Source organism: Myotis lucifugus, unplaced genomic scaffold (assembly GCF_000147115.1).
Source record: "Myotis lucifugus unplaced genomic scaffold, Myoluc2.0 scaffold_61, whole genome shotgun sequence".
Lineage (NCBI taxonomy): Eukaryota > Metazoa > Chordata > Mammalia > Chiroptera > Vespertilionidae > Myotis > Myotis lucifugus.
In genome coordinates, this window is record NW_005871109.1 from 2,502,619 (window position 1) to 2,517,181 (window position 14,563).

General features: G+C 50.3%; 1 protein-coding gene across 1 annotated transcript in view; it reads right to left on the bottom strand.

The window, feature by feature from the left end:
• Positions 1-14,043, bottom strand: part of MICAL2 (microtubule associated monooxygenase, calponin and LIM domain containing 2) — a 140,477-nt gene extending 126,434 nt beyond the window's left edge. Inside the window, 1 exon segment of the mRNA XM_014456602.2 lies at positions 13,869-14,043. The gene's annotated coding sequence lies outside the window, so the exon portion shown is untranslated.
• Between the last annotated feature and the right edge of the window lie 520 nt (positions 14,044-14,563).

The window sequence follows — 14,563 nt, forward strand, 5'->3', positions numbered from 1 at the left end:
GTGACCAGGTGTCCTGGTCCAGGGCGTGGAAACCTGCAGGTGTGACTGAAGTGTCTACCGAATCCCTGCGGGGCAGGCAGGGGCGCCTGAAAGCAGCTGCAGACCTCTGGGAACAGAGCATGTGGGGTCAAGGACATCACCTCGTTCTGTGATAGTACGCTTGGTGGTCCATGGGAACTGGCACACCTGGATATAAGAAGGCGTCCGGTCACAGGTCAGAAAAGCAAAAGGGCCGAGACTTAGGCAAGGGGACTACCTTTCCCAAAGTAAGCCGATCAAAGATCATGTCACCTGAGGGGAGGACTCGAGCAGTGTGCCAGAGGCCTCGCTCCTGATAAGCATTCTATCAGTGAAGTGGGTGATGCTATGGAAGGCACACAAATAGGATCCTGAAGGAGCTCAACAGAACAGGGCTGCACTGAAGTGAACAACTTGACATTCAACAGGCATGGCTGTTCTGAGTCAGGTGTGAACAAAACAGAGGCTCTGCCTTTAAATTCTAAAGCCACACACATTCTAGGCCAGGGGAGAAGCAGCTTCCCAACAACACCACGTGTTAAATAGATCTGGTCAGCAATAATGTCAGCAAAAATGGGGTGGTGTGGCTGCCAGAAAAGCTGATGCAATCTTGGGCTGCATTAAGAGGAGTAGAATGACCTAAACTAGGGAGGTGACAGCTCCCTTCCTCTGCTGTGGTCACACCACAAATACCATATATGGTCTGGGTATTGCCCTCGCTGTATTAGAATATGAACAAACTGGATTTTGTTCAGAGGAGAACCAAGGAAAGGTCAAAAGACCCAAGCGAGCCTACATCATAGGTTGTTAATCTGAAAGAAGACTCAAGAGAGAACAAAAGGGCTGTCTTTAAATATTATATTTCACTAATTAGAAGATGCAACTTTTTTCAGTGATAAAATGTCTGAAAGCAGACTGTATCGCACAATCCCCCCGACCTCTAACAATCCCTCGGGGCCCGGATGCAGCTGTGGCGCAGTTGTCATTGCCTCATTTCCATTGTCGTGTGGAAATTTGACTGTTGACAAATCTAGACAACTGCCGCCTTCCACACTTCAGGAGGCCAAGCATTTAAGGACCATGTCAGGAAGGAATGTGAGTCCTGGCTGCTGACTATAAAACCCTCCTTGGATACCTTCTGATAAAAGTAAAGAAAGCAACACCATCGAAACTTACAGAATGAGCACCAGAAGTTAGAAAAAAATCCAGAGACAATAGAGATTAAGACAGACATCACTACTTCACCAGAACATAAGAATGTACAAAACACACATGGGTGACTCTGGGTCAAAAAGTGATTTGGAAGATTTGGGTTCTGAAAGTGAAAAAGTTTTAAGAAATGCCGTAACCAGTTTATTTTCCTTTTTATGTACATGCAAGAGTGATATAGAATGAAGACGTAGGTCAGTGGTTCTCAATCTTCTGGCCCTTTAAATACAGTTCCTCATGTTGTGACCCAACCATAAAATTATTTTCGTTGCTACTTCATAACTGTAATGTTGCTACTGTTATGAATCGTAATGTAAATATCTGATATGCAGGATGGTCTTAGGTGACCCCTGTGAAAGGGTCGTTCGACCGCCAAAGGGGTCGCGACCCACAGGTTGAGAACCACTGACGTAGGTCTAAGCTCTAAAAGAACGCTTTCGGTAAATACAAAATAAACATGTTAAGTGATAACAAGGCATGGTTGCACAACTGAATTGGAAGCACTTTTTCTTTCTTACAAATAAAATAATGGTACAGCTTCTAACTGATGGTATCAGAGATTTGATTTTTAAAAACAGTGTCCAAAGAGCTGTCATGTGGAGGAGAAATTAGACTCAGTCTCGGTGGCTTAAGGAGGAAACACTGGAACCAAATGCCAGAAGCCATGGGGAGCCATCAGGGAGGTGACAGGAGGAGCAGTCCAGCCCGGGTCCACCAGTAAGCTCAAGTTCCTCCTGCTGGGGACATGAACTCCAAGTGTGCACCAGAGACCCAGGGCAGGACCCCCTGCAGGAGATACTCAGGTACTTAAGAGACCACAGACGGGAGAATCCATCATTTCAGATCATGGCCCACAACACTTGGAGCATCTGGTGCCTGCAGAACCCATTCTGACAAAGGAAGAGGGAGGCCCCTGGATTCCTGTCCCGTCCTAGCTTTGGTGGGTGTCTCATCCACATGCAGGCAGGTAACTCCTGCTCTTGATCCATGGGTACTCACCCCCACTGGGGCTCAGCACCTAACTCCCTGTTCCAGTGATGGCGAACCTATGACACACGTGTCAGAGGTGACACACAAACTCATTTTTTTGGTTGATTTTTCTTTGTTAAATGGCATTTAAATATATAAAATAAATATCAAAAATATAAGTCTTTGTTTTACTATGGTTGCAAATATCAAAAAATTTCTATATGTGACACGGCACCAGAGTTAAGTTAGGGTTTTTCAAAATGCTGACATGCCGAGCTCAAAAGGTTCGCCATCACTGGTCTATTCATTCCCCTCAAACTGACCTTGAGGAAGGGGAATGATCATCGAGGAAGGCTCAGCCTGTAGCAAGATGATGAAGGGCAGGGCAGTAACCATTTTCTACAGAGGACGGAGTTGCCAGAGCTCAGAGTAGGCACCCTTGGTGGCACAGAAAGGGACAGACGTCCCATCTTCTAAGACCCTAACTGAGGAGTTCCAAGTGGTCTGTCCTCCTTCTAAAGAGAAATATAGGACTGCTCATTCTGACCCTCCTCACACAGAGGGCTGCAGGCAAAACCAGCACACTGATGAGGCCTTACTGGGACCCAACCTTACCTGACCCCCATGCCCCAGCCCCCATCCCCCACTCCCTCCTTGGTCCTGATCAACAGCTGCTGTCTGGTCGATGGACACATCCAAAGCATGGAGGGCAGTGCGGACCTCCTGACAGATCCCTCACCCTGACTCCCCCCACAAGCTGATCTGCCTGAAGGACAGCTCTGACCATCCATCTCCAATGACTTCCCACTGCCTGTGGGTTAGGGCCATGTCCCCACCCAGCACTCAGGGCTGGCCTGATTCCAGCCTCAGCTCCCACGGGTTCCCTAGGCAGACCCATGTTTTCACCATGTGGCACCCTGAACCTACCTCACTTTCCCACATCTCTTTGTGCTGTACCTCTGCCCATCTCTGCCTATGGAAGTCCTTCCATCCTCTAGGCCAGGGGTGGGCAAACTTTTTGACTCGAGGGCCACAGTGGGTTCTTAAACTGGACCGGAGGGCCGGAACAAAAGCATGGATGGAGTGTTTGTGTGGACTAATATAAATTCAAAGTAAACATCATTACATAAAAGGGTATGGTCTTTTTTTTTTTTTTAGTTTTATTCATTTCAAACGGGCCGGATACGGCCCGCGGGCCGTAGTTTGCCCACGGCTGCTCTAGGCCCATTTCAATGACCAAGTGCCACCTCCTGCAGGAAGTCTCCCCTGATTCCCCACACTATGCAACTCTCCAACGCACATTGCATACTCTGCCTTGAAGTGCAGGCATCAGTGAGCTCGTCCAATGCACCTCCCTCTGTGCGTTAGATTAACTCTGTTCCTGCCATTCATCGCAGGCCCCCAGCATGGACATTGTGCATTGTGAGCTCAGGAGCCTTGGCCATGGTACTCCATGCCTGCCCTGACAGCACCCTATTTACAAGTTTTCCTCATGCCCTCCTCCACCTATTCCCAGAGAACTCATCCCCCATTCTCTCAAGGTTCAGCTCTCAGCTGACAGACAATCAGAGATACACTATTATCTGTTGTCCTTCCTAGTTAAAGTATATATATTTTAAAAGGCCCTCTGGAAACAATGGCTAAAAACAAAGATAGGAATTTCAGACCCCAAGGCTCTGGGAACGGTATTTTCGAAAAGAAAAGACCTTGCCCCAAATTGTTGTACAAACCAAGTGCTACAAGTGTATACACCCTAAATTCAAAGAATGGGAGAGCAGTTAGAAAGGGGTTTAGGGGGTGGGCTCTGTCCTTCAGAACTGCAGGCAGAGCAGCTGGAGACAGATCACAGGGTCCTGGCAGGGCAGAAATGGTAGATGGAGAAAAGACCTGACTGAGACCTGGCTGGGTGACCTTGAACAAGGCACTGCACCTCCCAGGCCTCTGCTCAGTATCAAGAACACCCTGAGCCTCAGTTTCCCTGTAGGTACCACAAGGTGCAGGAGTGAGATCTGGAGGACCCCGGAGGCCCCTTCCAATCTGACATCAAGATTCTGTGGCTCACGGCCTCACCTCTCCCTCACTCCCCGGAGGTCAGCACGTTTGCAACTACCCTTGTTCCACTCCCTCCTTACCTTGAGCCTCCCTGAGTCCAAAGGGAAAGGAACCGCTAAAGATCTCCCAGCCAATCAGCAGGCAGCATGCAGGGTGGAGGGAAGGGGCAGACGTGGGGGAAGGTGTTGGTTTCTATGGACACAGAAATGCTACTCTCATTCACACCATCTGTCCCAGCCCAGAAAAAGACAAGTCAGCTGGTTGCGTTTGCTTCTCTGACCTACCTTTTAAAGAGATTACAACTGCCTGCCAAATTTAAGTGCTGCCCTAAAATCAGGACATATAAGGTCTCTCTGCCGGATCTGAAGGGCTTCAGAATGGGTAGAGAGCAAGAATGATGAAGAATGAAACCCGGGGAGGCAGTCTAGGCTGTATTGTGTGGCCATGCCAAAGAAAGGTTTTGAGAAACAGCTCCTCTCTTCTTTCATGCTGAAGATAAAGATGAAGTTGCAGCAATAAACAGACATCTGCTAGGAGCTTCCGAAGAGATTACAACATAAACACCCCAGAGATGGCTATAAACAGCCCGGAGTCCTCCCCAAGTGGCCACAGCATCCTGCTCACTAATGCGGCTGGGGGATGGGAGGACAGAGGGATAGAGAAGGAGGTGGTATTGAGAGGCTGGGGAGGATGGAGGCTGGGCTCCCCACAAGCAGGAGAAGGTGATGGGAAAGAGTTAAACTTGGTAGAAAATGGAGGACTGGCTGCCTTCCGCAAGGGAATAAAGCTCAGGGACCCCCTGTGAGGACTTCCGGGAAGTCACCCAGAGGATTCCATGCCAATGTCATTCATTCTGAAAATGGGTCACTCTTTAGACGCAGGGAAAGACAAAACAAAAAACACTGATGTTTTGCAGTGCCTATGTAAACCGGGCACTTCACAGATATTTTAATTTCATCTCTGCACTTGAGATCGGTATAAATACCTCCTTTTTACAGACTACAATACTAGGGTTCACTGACTTGCCCAAGGCAACTCGGCTTGGATGTGAAGCCAGGTCTCTCTCAGCACATTGGTTTGTTTGCTTCTGCCTCTGTCACATGCATCCAGAACATTCCTCTGAGGTTTTCCTCAGACCCAGACTCTCTATCCCCACAAATCTAACGCAAGGATATTCCTAAAGGGGAGCGGTGACAAAGCAGGGTGATGATTGAGCTTTGGCTAATTCAAGCAAATGCTGAGTCTCAGCAGCCCTGTGGGCCCTGTTGTTTCACATCCTGATTGCTCCCCAGGAGGCCTGAAGAGGCACAAAGGGGAACACAGGTATAAAGATATGTCTCAACTCATTCTGGAAGCATCCACAGGAGAATGGGACACCAGATGCCACTTGAGGAAGAGGACTGAGGGCTGGAAGACATGGGAAGAAAAAAGACTTACTTTTCATTGAATTCCCTTTGTATTTAGTGACTTTTTTACATGCATCAGTGTATTGTGTGTGTGGGTGAGTAATATGCATCTATGCAGCTGTGTGTGGGTGAGTACCATGCATCTATGCAGCTGTGTGTGGGTGAGTACCATGCATCTATGCAGGTATGTGGGGTGAGTATTATGCATCTATGCAGGTGTGTGGGGTGAGTACCATGCATCTATGCAGCTGTGTATGGTTGAGTAATATGCATTTATGCAGGTGAGGTAGGTGAGTCATTTTTTAAGAGAGTCCAAATGTCAGATATAAGTAAACAGACCCACCCAAGCTGGAGGTGAAAACCTGGACCAAGCAGGAACGTTTGGGTCTCCTGGCTGCAGCAAGCCTGGAATCAAGAGGAAGTCTGAGACTGCATCCAGAGCCTCTTCCTTCCTTCACAACAGGAATGTGCTGCAACTCCAGGCAGATGGCTGAGCTCTCTCAGCATGGACCCCACAGTCCCCGAGGCCCCATCTGGTTGCAGGAGCCCCCCAGGACATTTTCTGAGGAAAGAGAATGACTCCTCTCTCGGAGGGTCTGGAAAGAGGCCCTCCAGACCCCCTGCTTATTCCTCTATTCAGTTTTCCCTTTCATCCGGCTGTCAGATTCCTCCCTCCTCCAAGCAGGGAGCTCCTGACTCTTATCACCTTCAAGTTGTGCAAAAGCCCTGCTGTCCTGATAGTGGGTGTCAGCACCCCGACTTCATAGCAACCATGAACCCTACATAACATACCTCAGCCCCTCATTCTGCTTCTCTGGGGACAACAGCTGTCCAACAGAGTGCTCCCGGCAGACCCTGTGCCTACTCTGCTCCAGGGAGCAACTCTCCTTAGTGACCAAAAGTCCCAACTACATTTTTTCCAGGCACTTCTTCATCTGCCACTACACCTCATCTTCCTGGTCCCAAGCACAGGCTAAACCCTGAAATCCTGCAAATCTTTATCAGATACAATCAGAACTCAAATAAGTAGCCAAGGCCAGACATTCAGAGTCATGAGAGCAAAACAGTCGTTGTCATATCTTAACACATTGACACCACATGGCAAGGCCAGAACGGGATGTCCCTGGACTCCCACTCCTGTCTCCTGGGCCTCTGGACTGGGTGTGTCAGGAGCTCAGGCCTGCAAATGTTCCCGAGGCCTGCTGTTCTGGCAGCTCAGGGACCAGGAGCTGTCGTCCAGCTCCTTGCCACGCTCCTCCTGCAGCCAGCAGAACGGGCATCTGCACTGGGCATCCCTGACTGCCCAGGAAGGAGCAAAACCTAAGTCCCAAACCAGCAGGAAACAAGGCCCTGATCTTGGGCCTGCCTTTACCTCTGGATTCCCCAGAGACAATTTTGACCAAGCCTTGGAAGAAATGCAAATGCTACAGAGCCCTTGGGAGGAGGGGGTTAGGGTGGGGAATTACCCCGACTCTCAGAGAAGAGAAACATAAGTGCAAATAAAGAACACACTAAAAGCCCTGGCCAGGAAGCCGAGTTGGCTAGAGCATCGTCCCGATATGTCAAGGTTGCAGGTTCCATCCCTGGTCAGGGCACATACAAGAATCAACCAATGAATGCATAAATAAGTGGTACAACAAATTGATTTCTCTCTCTCTCTCTCTCTCTCTCTCTCTCTCTCTCAAATCAATCAATCAATAAAATTTTTTTAAAGGAACACACTAAAAATTCCAACCCTAAGAACATCAGCAGCATCTACCCGCACCACTCCCTGTGAGCTGCCATGGAGATGGGCAGGTTTTTCTGAGATGAACTGTAGGAATATTTAGATGCATGGATGGGTACAGAGCAGCTGCAATTAAGAAATGATACCACACCTGATATCTACGAAAGGCTCTTCATTTGGGACACAGGGATAGACGCTTGCTCAGTAGCTGACAGAGAAAGGAAACATCTCAAACGCCAGACTCCATGGTGATGCAATGAGGTTTGGTTGTGACCAGAGGGCCCACGTCCCCTATCAACCCCGCCAGCTCTGAGTTCCCGAGACCAGATGGTCCTCGCTTTAGAAAGGAGGAGCCTTATCAGCCCAGCACAGCCATGTTTTCTACCTCTGGGGAGGACGCAGGGAAGAAAACAAAACATGGTGGAGGGAGGGGTCAGAGCCCCCCAAAGTGAGGTGACCAGGCTGGTTGGCTCTCGGGCACTTGCCCAAAGGGAGAGGGTGGGCCCTCAGAGCCGGAAGCTTGGTCCTGCCAGCCTTGTCTTAACACAGCATGTCATACTGTCTTCCTCTGAATCTCAGCCTCCCTGAATAAAAAAAGAAATCAGAATCAGGAGCCTAACATTAGAGCAATTTCATGTTGGGGAAATAACATGAAATTCTCGGGAAGAAAAGGGAGGAAGTCGAATGGGAGAGAGGGTGAGGCCACACGGGTATCATAGCTTCCCATCTCCTATGCCGCAGCTTTGTTTACTTCCTAACGTTTAGGAAGGCCAGTGATGTTCTTTAAAATAATATCACACGCCCTGACCGGTTTGGCTCAGTGGATAGAGCATCGGCCTGCGGACTCAAGGGTCCCGGGTTCGATTCCAGTCAAGGGCATGTGCCTTGGTTGCAGGCACATCCCCAGTGGGGAGTGTGCAGGAGGCAGCTGATCGATGTTTCTTTCTCATCGATGTTTCTAACTCCTATCCCTCTCCCTTCCTCTCTGTAAAAAAATCAATAAAATATATTTTAAAAAATAAAAATAAAATAATATCACACAATAAAGTAAGTAAATATCAAAATTCCAATGGCTCTGTGACCTCATCCACACTATAAGTTGTGCCAAATGCATGTATAATTTTGTCTACCATCCAAATCAGTTGAAGGAAGGTCTGTTTTTTAAAAGAGAAAAACACACACAAGTATTTGGGTTTTCCATTAGAAAAATAAAATATTTTTATTATAAAAATTTTGGAAAAGTTCTGGAGAAGTAAAAGATAAAGGGGCGGGGGGGGGGGAGGGGGGATCAACTCTAGCCTTGCCATCCGGAGAGAAAGACAAAACATTTTATTCTACTTCTGCCTAGTGGGAAAGACTGTTTACTGTTGAGAAAAATGATGAAGAGGAGAAGGAGGAGGAGGAGGACGAGGAGGAGAGGGAAGAGAAAAAGAACCTCCTCATTTGAGGGCTGCCTGCAGACACAGGTCCTGGTGGGTGGGTCAAAAGCACCTTGAGGGCTGGAACCCAGGGAATGAGGTGTGAAGCTCATTACCAAGGGGAGGAAGCACACCTTTCCCTCCCGTCTTGAGCCTCTGGTCCCCTTCATTAGGACTCCCACAAGGAGGTACTATCTCTTCGCCCCAAATTCTGACGACACACTGAAAGCTCAGGCGTTCATTTTCTGTCATGACCTGCCGGCTGCAGGTGCGGAATGATTTGAGAAAGGCTGCACAACTCGCCCAGGTGTGAGGCAGGTTAGAGACGGCTCCTGAAGGCACCAGGGAAGGAGTGCCGTCCAGAGAGAGGACAAAGAGAGAAGTGGACAGCCTTCTCCCCGAAGCCCAAATGCCAAGGGCCTGGGTCAGATCGCGGTAATCCCTGTGGCTGAGTAAGTCAGGATTCATAGCTCGGGCGGAAATGACCTCATTGCTGATCAGGGCACAAATGTGGCTGCCTGGGCTCCCCACCACAAACCAGAAGGGCTCGGGTGAGCACAGCAAATCATTTTATTGTTTCAGGATGTTTACAGACTGATGTATGCTGAGGAAAGTCCACATGCAAGCAAGTCATCTTTTTTTTTTTTAACCGCTTATCTAAACACAGGCAGCCACACAAAACCATGACGGGGTTCATTCATTCGAAACGCACTTCCTGAGTAGCTCGGACACAACTGGGCAGATAGATGCTCAGGCGGCCTCTGCCCCATTCAGACAGGGTGCTGGGGATCCGCATGGCAGAGAAGCCAACTCCACTCGCAAGAAGTTCACTGCCCAGTGGAGGAGATGGGCACTTAAAACAAAGACTAATGGCTGACTAAAGGGGTGGTGGGGGCTGCTCCAGGTTAAAATAGGCATAAAGGGACTAACAACCAAATGCAGCACAGACTTTGTCTGGATCCTGATTCAAACAACCAAGGAAATCTGAGTATGGACAGGTGAGACCAAAGAATTACCGCTAATTCTATTACATGCAATAATGGCAATGTGGTATAAAAGAGGTTGTTCTTTCTAAAATAGATATACACTAGATTATTTAGGGGCAAAATGACATGATATCAAAGATTTGTTGTAAAATACCTCAGGAAGAAAGAACAGGGGAAGAAAAAAAAGAAGAGGAAAGGGAAGGAGAGAAAGGGAGAGGAGATGGGGTGAGGGGGGGCGCCAGCTTGGCATAATCTTGAAATCTTGATGACTGTTGAAGCTGGGTAATGTTCATATGGGGCTCACTGTACTATTCTCTCCATTTTTCTGTTTGAAAATATTCATAACATCTTTAAATAGAGGACTGCAATACCTTATGGTGGATATCCTAATAAAGACACGCATAAACACTGAGGGAATACAGAGCAAAGAGGATTAGTGAGAACCAGAAAATAAACCTGCCAAGTTTATGAGTATCTTTAATGACACATTCACAAATAATTGCAGCAGGTCCTTGAATAATGTCGTTTCATTAAAAGTTGGCTCATTATAACGTTGATGGGATGACGGAGAAACCTAACTGTCGCTTATATCAATTAGCCTATGGTAAGTTGGCTTCATTATATATCATTTCACGTAAAGTCGCAGAACTCATCAACAATGTGAAGTGCGGACTGACAATATAAGGTGGGAAACAGTGAGCACAGCAGGGGAGCTGCACTCACCAAACCTCCAAGTTCAGAGGATGGCCCCAGAGGATGGCCACAGAGGATGGCCCCAGAGGATGGCCCCAGAGGATGGCACAGAGGATGGCCCCAGAGGATGGACTCAGAGGATGGCCACAGAGGATGGCCCCAGAGGATGCCACAAAGTGTTCCTGCTTCCCTTAGTGTTTAATTCACCGCACAGGCCTCTCTCAGACAGACCAGGCCAGAATCCTAGCTTGGTTGCTCACTAGCTTGTGTGATAGGAGCAAGTTTTAACCTTTCTGAGTCTCAGTTTCCTCATCTGCAAAATGGGAATAACCCTACTTACTTCTTCCAAGGGTTAATGTGAGGATCTAATGACATAAAGGATAAAAAGTCCCAGCACAATGAACAGTATTCCATTTCTTGACTCTCTAAACACCAGTGGCCCTTAGCTTGGGGAGGACTTCAAAGATTAGCAATGTTCAGTCCAAACCTCCTTGCACCCATATCCCACCCCTCTCTCCAGGGTCAAGTCTCTCCACCAAGATGGCAGAACCTCTACCCTTCAGTGGCAGGGGGTAAAAGGGCCAGGCCCATGACTGGGAGGCACACCCAGATGGGGGTGTAGACATGGTGGAGAGAATAGAGACACAAGCCAATCCTAGGCAGAGAGGGATTGCCTGGACCTGTTCCTCTGCTCCTTACAGCTGCAGGGAATGGGCTTCCAATGACCAGAGCTACAACCAGCCTTAGTCCCTAAGCTGATGTATGCTAAAGTGTAACTGTTTGGGTTATTAAAATAGCCACATTATTTAAAAAGTACAGCAAAGGGAATATAGTCAATAATATTGCAATAACTATGTATGGTGTCAGGTAGGTACTAGACTCATTGGAGTGATCACTCTATAAGGTATATTAATGTCTAATCGCTATGTTGTACACCTGAAACTAATATAACATTGTATGTCAACTGTAATTAAAATTTTTAAAAAGCCTTTCATGCCCTAGCCGGTTTGGCTCAGTGGATAGAGCGTTGGCCTGCAGACTGAAGGGTCCCAGGTTTCATTCTGACCAAGGTCACATGCTTGGGTTGTGGGTTCAATCCCCAGTAGGGGTGTGCAGGAGGCAGTCAATCAGTGATTCTCTCTCATCATTGATATTTCTCTCTCTCTCTCCCTCTCCCTCTCTAAAAACAATACAAATATATTTTAAAAAAGAAAAAGCCTTTCACAAGGTCGCCACCCCTAACACATACATACACACACATACACACACACACACTCTCTTAGTTTCAGGCCCCTCCCTGGAGATATAAAATAAATAAATAAATAAATAAAGTGTAACTGGTTGGTAGTAAGCTAATCATGACTTTCTTTAAAAGAGAGATAAGCAGAAAGCCAGAGCCCTAGCCCTAAAGAAGGAAGGAGATAGAAATAAAAAGTGATGTCATTTTTTATGAAGGTATGTTCAGATTGTAACTCTCAATCACCTTATAATCATAACTGGTATACTCCAACACCTGCCCTCCCCCTCCAAAAAAAATAAATAAAAACAAAACTAGAATCAGTCCTAAGGTAGAGGTTATTTCAGCTAACAATTCTCTTAGACCATCCCAGAAGCCAACTCTCAGAGGTGAGACCCGTCCATGGCATAGGCAAGCTTTGCCCCCAGATAGCTCCGAACACCAGTCAATCCCTTCCCATCACAGCATGACAAACACCAGCCCTCACCCTTGACTGGAGGACAGGGTGGGCAAAGGCATCTGCAGGCTGAACCATCTGGGCTAACCCGAGTCAGTTCAAGTGCTTCACCAAAGAAGCATCCCCTGAATCGCTGGCAGAACCTTTTCAGAGGCCAGGAGCCTCCAGTCAGCACACAGTAGGGCCATGCAGCAGGGCGCCCACCTTCCACAGACACAGGGCAACAGCAAGAACACTAGTCTTCGCTCTGGCAAAGCTAAGCTGGGTTTGAATCCTGGCTCGGCCGCTTTCTGTGTGACCATGAGCAGTCACCCTACTTGAGACTGTTTCCCCATCTCTAAGATGAGGAGGGTAAAACTCTGAGTGTTTGGAGAGTAATCACGAAATTGACTGCACCAAGCACCACAGGGCAGGACCTGTCTCCCAGCCAGGACTTAATAAATCTTTCTTCTCTCTGCCTAAAGGTCCATTTTTGCTGCAATTAGTCTCCGGAGCATCAGGTGAGCTGCCCTGGAGGATTGAGGTCCACTTGTTGGGCTCACTTCCCCGGGGAAAGGGACGGGAGCAGAGCTGGTGCAGGTGCCAGGGCGCCCCCCCCCCCCCCCCCCCGGCCCCCCACATGCAAACATTCGAGGGCCAACCCGCCTCTGGCTTCGTTCCCGAGGGACCTCCCCAGAAGGGGGCCGATTAGTGACTTCGCCCTTCACCTGAACCACTGAGGACTGCAGTGGGCAGGCAAGACTGACAGACAGCAAGAGGGGCCGCGTGCAGCCGAAGGGCCCCCGTGGAGCCGAACACACCTCGGAATGGAAGCTTTTTGGCTTTCAGAACCCAGGCTTCAGAATAAACAATGTGGAGGGAGGCACACGTTTACTCTGGTTTCAACACGCCTCTTCCCCGTCCAGCAAAAGCCCTTCCCAGCTTGGCCACGGCCATGAGGCGAGCCCAGGATAAAGTTAACCCCGCGGACTCCAGCCTGGAAACCAGGTCAGCGGCGGCTGAGGCTGCGGGCAAGACCCTGCATCTCTCCAAGGGCAGGCCAGGCGGGCGCCGCGGACGCGCGGCGGGGGTCCTCCTGGGCCTGGGGTGAGCGCCGGCTGCTGGGGACGACAGCGGCGCGGCCCCTTGGGCCACGCCATGGCCCCAGACCCGGTCCTAGCCCGCAGGCGGCGGGGCCACTGACATTTGGCCCAACTTAACTTCCTGTTGTTAAGGAGGGAGGGGAACCTTGTGGGGGGAGGGGGGAATGGGGGAGACAGTGAAAAGCCAGGAGAGAGCGTGAAAGGCGCGGAGCCCAAATCGTGGGAAGCTGAGTTTGCGGATAATCTCCCGCCCGCCCTGGTGGCAGTCAGCACCGCCGGCGCATTGCGCCCACTCAGTGTTGACGGCTGGGGTTTTGCTAGGCTTAGAATGGCCGGGTTTGGGTGTTGGCGAGCAGAGTAAGAGGTAGTTCCGGGCACGATGGGAGGCTTTTATTTCGTCCTAAGCCGTTCAGAGAGGGGTCGGTGCAGCCCCGGCCTCCTGGGCAGCGCCACCTGCTCGCCGGCTGCCCAGTAGGTCTGAGGCAGGAGATGCTGCGGCCGCACCTGACCCTCCCGGACGCCGGCGAGGACTCGGAGTCCAGGCTCGGCTGGCACGGTCCCCCGCGCCGTGCCTGTCCGCCCGCCCACCTCGGAGCCGTTCGCCGTCCGCCTTACCGACAGCCTTGCTGGCCACGGAGCCAAGGGCCAGCTCCTGCCTTCACCTCGGCCTCCGGCGCAGCGGTCAGGACTCGCAGGCCGCCTGCGGAGCTGGGAGCGAGCAAGACGCCCAGCGCAGGCTTAGCCCGGCGAGCGCCCGCAGTTCAGCGCCTCGCGGCGGACAGGGCTGGGAGCCGCCCCATCGGCGCTGCGGCCTATGACAAGGCAGCCGGGGGCGCGGCCCGAGGGCTGCGACCAATAGCAGGGCGGCGCGGAGCCCAGCCCCGCCCCCCACTCCCCACCCCGCTCCCGGCCGTCTCCGCCCCTGTGGGGCCAGCTGTCACCGCGGCAGCTGTGGGCGCACGTGGGCTGCAGCTGGGCCGGTGCTCAGGGAGCGGCCGACCGGCGCTCCCACCCGGACCTGCACAGGTTTGAGACCAGTGGAGAGTCCGATGTGGGCGGGGTGTAGAGATGCTGCGAAATGAAAGCACAGGTGCTGGTGTTCTACTGTCAAGGGAGAGGCAAGGGCTGGCCTCATGCTCCTTAGCCTAGGCGGCTGGAAAGCAAGCAACATCGTCCCCTTTTGGACTTGGGGAATGGCTGTGGGCCTCCTCCTTGCTTTCCTTCTTGACCACTGTGGGCTTCAGGGAACGCCCTGCTTGCTAGCTGATAGGTTCTTCCCCTCACTTGACTGCCTTTGCTTAGAATAACGC